At 42.9% G+C, this 6,000-nt stretch overlaps 1 protein-coding gene across 5 annotated transcripts in view; it reads right to left on the minus strand.

The window, feature by feature from the left end:
- Pak3 (p21 (RAC1) activated kinase 3) overlaps window positions 1–2,432 on the minus strand; it is a 290,822-nt gene extending 288,390 nt beyond the window's left edge. For 3 of the 5 annotated variants that reach the window (XM_008852948.3, XM_029556029.1, XM_029556026.1), the window contains exon 1: window positions 2,061–2,432. The gene's annotated coding sequence lies outside the window, so the exon portion shown is untranslated. The remainder of the gene's footprint in view (window positions 1–2,060) is intronic. The other 2 variants (XM_008852949.2, XM_029556028.1) reach the window with 1 other exon arrangement.
- Window positions 2,433–6,000: the final 3,568 nt, after the last annotated feature.

The following is a 6,000-nucleotide window of genomic DNA, read 5'->3' on the forward strand; positions in this document are numbered from 1 at the left end:
ATGAGCCAGACATTTCTTAGGATGAGGATGCATTCTGACACTCATCAATCTGTAATACTGGCTCTTTTTGGATGCATCATTAATCATCATTCTAGTCCACACAGATCCATTCTGGGTTTGCTGAGAATTTGACAGTAATACTTCAAACTCCCTGCAGTCTTACTTAACTCTAACCTCTCTGCCTTTATACATGCTGCTCCTTGAGCTTAGGATGTCATTCTCCACTTAGCCACCTGGTGAATTAATCCCTCAAGACTTGCTTGACTCAAATGTCACTATCCCAGAGAAGCCTGTCTTGATCATGACTCCCACCTCCACCCAGACACCCCTCCTCAGTGCTCCCACGGTACCCTGCCCATCCCTTGTCATACTGTCTGTTTCCGAGCTCTATTTTGGAGAGCAGCCTACATTCCCTGAGAAGTGAACTGATGTTTTATTCATTTCTATACTTCCAGTACTTAACATTACTACTGACACAAGGCAGGTGTGCAATAAATGCCCATCATTTAATCACAATACTAAACTGCATAGTTTTGGGGCCTGTAAAGCAATGTGTTATTAGAACCATGACTCAAATGTCACTATCCCAGAGAAGCCTGTCTTGATCATGACTCCCACCTCCACCCAGACACCCCTCCTCAGTGCTCCCACGGTACCCTGCCCATCCCTTGTCATACTGTCTGTTTCCGAGCTCTATTTTGGAGAGCAGCCTACATTCCCTGAGAAGTGAACTGATGTTTTATTCATTTCTATACTTCCAGTACTTAACATTACTACTGATGCCCATCATTTAATCACAATACTAAACTGCATAGTTTTGGGGCCTGTAAAGCAATGTGTTATTAGAACCACAAATAAAAATGTTCAAGGCAAAAGTTAAGGAGTTTTGTTCACTTTTACTGATCTTTTTCTGATTAAAAACAAAATAACCATATACTTTACTTTGTGTTACAAGAAAAACAAAAACAAGTCTTTAAAGTACATTCACCATTAATAAATAAGTGCAATTGGTTTTTCTCTGACGGTGCAAATACATCCTAGCACATCACAAACTTCATTGCAGAAAAGAAGACATAAGGATCCACTAATTGCAGGAGGTGAGGAAGGCACTGCAATGTTCACTATAAGAGCTTTGGAACCTCATTGGCTGAGAGAAGAAAACCTGCTTAGAAAGTTGGGAGTCTTCTAGGGAGGGGAGTCAATTAAGGTATCCAGCAGTACTTGGTGAGCTTAGTTGTAAATTTCACATCCAGAAAGTACTAAACAACTGCCCCAGCTGGGGGGATTTCCATCACTTTGAAGTCATCATTACCCTTCCAATGTGGGTAAAACAGGTTGGACCTGATCTGCTTGCCTGCTTGTGGTTGCAGTCTGGCTTGGTTTGGGATGGGACACAAGGACGTGTAATGCCAAGAGTAGCGCAGCCCTGTGGCGTAGAACACATACGGACACACAGTGAGAGGCACAAATACACCACTCCAACTCTCACTCACTGAATTCCACACAAAACCCCTGGCGCACACTACTGCGTTCCTGTATGCCCAGTCACACACAGGGAGTGCCCCCTCACGTTCTCTTACTTCCCTAGTCCACCCGGCCCACACCCCACCTCACCCGCAGGCAGCAGCCTAGCCAGGAACTGGAAACTGCTGAGGACTGGTTTTGTCGTGTGTAACAAAGCCCCATGCCCCCAGGTGCCCCGTTGGATCGGCTCCATTAATCTCTCCCTACCCCCATCCCTGAGCCCCCAGAACAAGAGAAAGCTAGCTTTGGGAAGTGAATGTGGGAAGTGGGGGCGCAAAGAAAGAGCTTTAGGGATGGGCGGGGGCAGGAGTCCGGGTAGCTTCACTGCTCTCACGCCATGAACCAAGAGGGTAGAACTGGCGAAGAGATCGATGTGCCTTTCTATCCTATCGCCACCCCCCCAATCTATTCATATAGCAACCCTGAAAATTGAGAAATAATCTCGCCCTCCCGTCCACCCCGAGGTCCTCCCTCCCAGCGTCTCTAAGAGCCACTGGCGGTTCAGTAACCCGCAACAAAGCACTCCCAGCACAGACCTGTTCCAACCTCTTCTTCCTGGCACGAGAGAAGGGAAGCTGTTTCTGAAGGTTCTGCTTTTCGCCGCGGGGCAGGAGGATCAAGGGGAATAGGAGGAGGAGCAGGAATTGAGGGAGGAAGAAGGCTGAGAGGGGATAGGCACCACAGCAGCGGCAGCAGCAGCGGCGGCAGTGTCTGTGGAAGGAGGAGGAGGAAGAGAAGGAGGAGGCTGTTTCTGTGGCAGCTGCTGAGGATGCTCTGGCTAGAGGCAGGGCTGGGTGTGCGGAGTGTGGGTTCACGTGCTCCCCGTGGCCCAAGGATGCACGCACGTCTGGGTGTGTGAGAGCATCTGGGTGTATTTTGACTGTGATTATTCCAATTTCGACCTAGTCTGGAACTTGTGGTTCCTGCAGCCGGGCGGAAGTGAAACCCTTTCAGTCTTCCAAGCCTGACCTGGGGGATGGGAGGAGGAGACGGCATTGGGACCCCCTTCCGTCAGCTTTTTTTTTTTTTTCCTGAGCACTGCATCTGCACCTACCTCTGGAAAACCTAAAGACAAGGGAAAAAGAGATTAAGTACAGTTATCACCATCATATTCACTGAACATTAGACTGGCTGCTGTTTGGACTGCTCAGAAGATAGTCTTGTGTTCACCAGACGAGTTTTCATGAACTGGGCTGCTGAGAACTTCATAGATGATCTACATCCTACCGTTTTTCCTTTCTCTCCTTTCATTGCTAAATCTCTGCTTGTGACCAAGATGGTACATCTTTTTGGTCAGCACACCTAATCAAAGTTTTCCAGGTCTCTGGCTCCTTTGATGTATGGATGTCACAGAGTTTTTATACCATTCTTCCTGTAGGAGTGAGGTAATAGTTTATATGAGACTCAAGACTGGTTTACTAGTGAGAAAAGTGCTGTTGGTAATTATGAATTCAGCTGGAGACCAGTTTGGACCTGCATGCACCTCTGAAGCGAAGAAAACAATTGTGATAGGGGCAGTGTGTGTGTGTGTGTGTGTGTGTGTGTGTGTGTGTGTGATTCAATCATTGATAAACTCCTTGGTTGGAGTCTAAGTTAAAAGCTACCTTTCCCCCATTTTTCAGTATTTTTCTTCATTTTGTCTAATGGCTTATGCTCCAAGAGCATGCTTAGATTTACAAAGCCCATCCTAGTAACAAATTGCCTACAATAACATCCCTGTGATGTAGTCAGGGAGGATATTATTATTCCTACTTTATAAACCACAAGCTAAGGTTCAGCAAGGTTATGCGGATTTCTCTAGCATTACATGATAAAATGTGGCAAATCCAGAATGCAGCCCTAGGTCTTTAGATCTTTTTTTTTGGGGGGGGGATATCAGACATGAGTACTGTACTTGCATCCTTTCTATACCCTCTCTCCCTCCTCCAACTCTTCCCATGCCCCCCCACTCCCTCGCAGTTTCATCACCTCTTCTTTTATTATCTCTCTCTTCCTCTCTATCTCTCTTTCTCTTACACACACACACACACACACACACACACACACACACACAAAGCCTGTTGAGTCAATTTAGTGTTGCTCATATGTACATGTGTTTAGGGCTGACTACTTGGATAATGTATCAGAGGGTTCATTCCTAAAGAAAACTGATTCTCCCTCTCTCAGCAGCCATGGGATCCTGTGACATTTCCCCTGTCCACATTGACATTTTGACTGTTTTTTTTTTTCATTATGTAGGTCTTGATTAGGCAACCGTATTGTTGAAATTTCATGGAAGCAGCTTTCCTGTCATGTCTAGAAGATGTTATCTAGTAGCCTCTAGAGTCTATGACCACTCCAGCCACTGGTATTTGACTAGGTTTGCAGCACCAGACATCCTGGTCCTTTCACTCTTACAGTGTTTCTAATCCAACTTCTATGATGTTCCCTGAACCTTAGATGCAGTAGTTGTGTTGTTAATGTGTCAACTGGAGAAAGGCAACCCATGGTCACCTATTTTATACATTTTGACCACTTGTGGAACTTTTTAAAGTCTTCATGTTTGCAGAAAGAAGCGTCTTTGATAAGTGTGAGAGCTAAGCTTATCTGTGGGTATAAGGATAAGTATTTAGAATATAGTAAGAATTACATTGATTTAGGAAAATGGCAGCAATATGTTCTCCTCTAGAGCCTATGACTACTACAGCCACCAGTATTTGGCTGTGTTTACAGTACCAGACATGGATTCTCTCCTATTTGATCTTTTGGACAAACTTTCTTTTAAAAAATTATATCTCAGGGCTGGAGAGATGGCCCAGTGGTTAAGAGCCCTGGCTGTTCTTGCAGAGGACCTGGATTCGGCTCCCAGCACCCATATGGTGGCTAACCACTGTCTGTTGATAATTCCAGTTCCAGGAGATCCAACACACTCTTCTGACTTCCATAAGCATTGTATGACACAGGTGCACTTACATACATGCAAGTAATATACTCATACACATAAAAAGTAAGCTATTTAAAAAGTATATATCAAGAAGAAATTTCAGTGGACTGGGAAGACAGCTCAGCAGTTAAGAGAATGCACTGCTTTTCCAAAGGCCTCAATTCCCGTTCTCAGCACCCAATTAGGGTAGCTCATGACCACATGCAACTCCAATTACAGGGTATTCAATACCTTCTTCTGTTTTCTATGACCACCTGCACTCACATGAACATAGAAACACTCAAGAATATATGCAACATGCAATTAAGAATAAAAATAAATATTAAAAGAAATAGATTTCAGATTCACTGATCAATTTGTATGCTGTAGTCAAATAGTTTGTTGTAGAGTATTGAAATTGTTAAGTAAAATAAGATTTTGGAAAAAGAATTTTCACAGGGCTGGAGAGATGGTCCAGTGGTTATGAGCACTGGCTGTTCTTACAGAAGACTGGGGTTCGAATCCCAGCACCTACATTGTAGCTAACAACCATCCATAACTCCAGTTCCAGGGGATCCAACACCCTCTTCTGTCTAATACAAAATAGGCTATTCTTATTTGAGCCTTTCTAAGCACAGAGATGTTGAGTCATAAAAACACTCAGAGCCAAGCTGCAAAAGAATTGAGAAGGAAGTGAAATCTATCTCTGACACCTTTCTACTCTCTCTATGTTTACCCTTTAATGCCCACTTCCAACTTTGGGGCATAAAAGTATTTCTAAACCTAGAAAAGGGGGAATGGGTAGTTCATTCACAACAAAGTACCTATATAAGATTCTCTTATTAGAAGGAAAACTAGCAAGAAGAGACAAGGTCAAAATCAATGAAACAGATTACTGATGGTGGAAGTTCTGACTCTGTGTGTGGGGAGCATGGAAATACCTTGAGCACCTTAAAATTACATCAGTGTGACACTCTCTATGAATAAAGCCAAATCTTGGGAATTCTAATTAAAGACATAACAGAACTCACAATAGAAAGAGACATGAATTACTATATCCAGTCCAGCCCTCTTACTTCATGGATGATTGAACAAGGCTTGTAAAGGTTAAATTACTTTCTTAGGAGCACATAGTTCCCAAGAACAAAAGCCATGACTAGCCAGCCAAACACAGAGTTCTTTTTATAATACCATGCTACTCCATAAGCTAAGAAGAAAATCAGAAACAATTGTTTAGAAACAGATAAGTGTAACTTTTCCAGGGATGCAGGATGAAAAAATGAGAATACAAGCAAAAGAGGAAGACACAAGTCATTTTTCCTTAGCAGTTTCTTCTACAGGCAACTTCAAGCAATATCAACATGGAGAATTATCTATGTGATGCCAAGAGCCAAAAACTAAAGATAGGAGTATGGCAGAAAGAATAGGTCACTCCTTAAATCTTGCATTAAACAGTTAATTTTTCTAGTCATCAGATTATAATGTACCACTTACATACATTGAAGCAATACACTAATAAACATAAGTTAAATATAAAATATTTTTAAAATAGAAAATAAAACCCAACAAAACTT

This window comes from Nannospalax galili, unplaced genomic scaffold, assembly GCF_000622305.1.
Source record: "Nannospalax galili isolate Female #2095 unplaced genomic scaffold, S.galili_v1.0 scaffold25, whole genome shotgun sequence".
In the NCBI taxonomy this organism is placed as follows: domain Eukaryota; kingdom Metazoa; phylum Chordata; class Mammalia; order Rodentia; family Spalacidae; genus Nannospalax; species Nannospalax galili.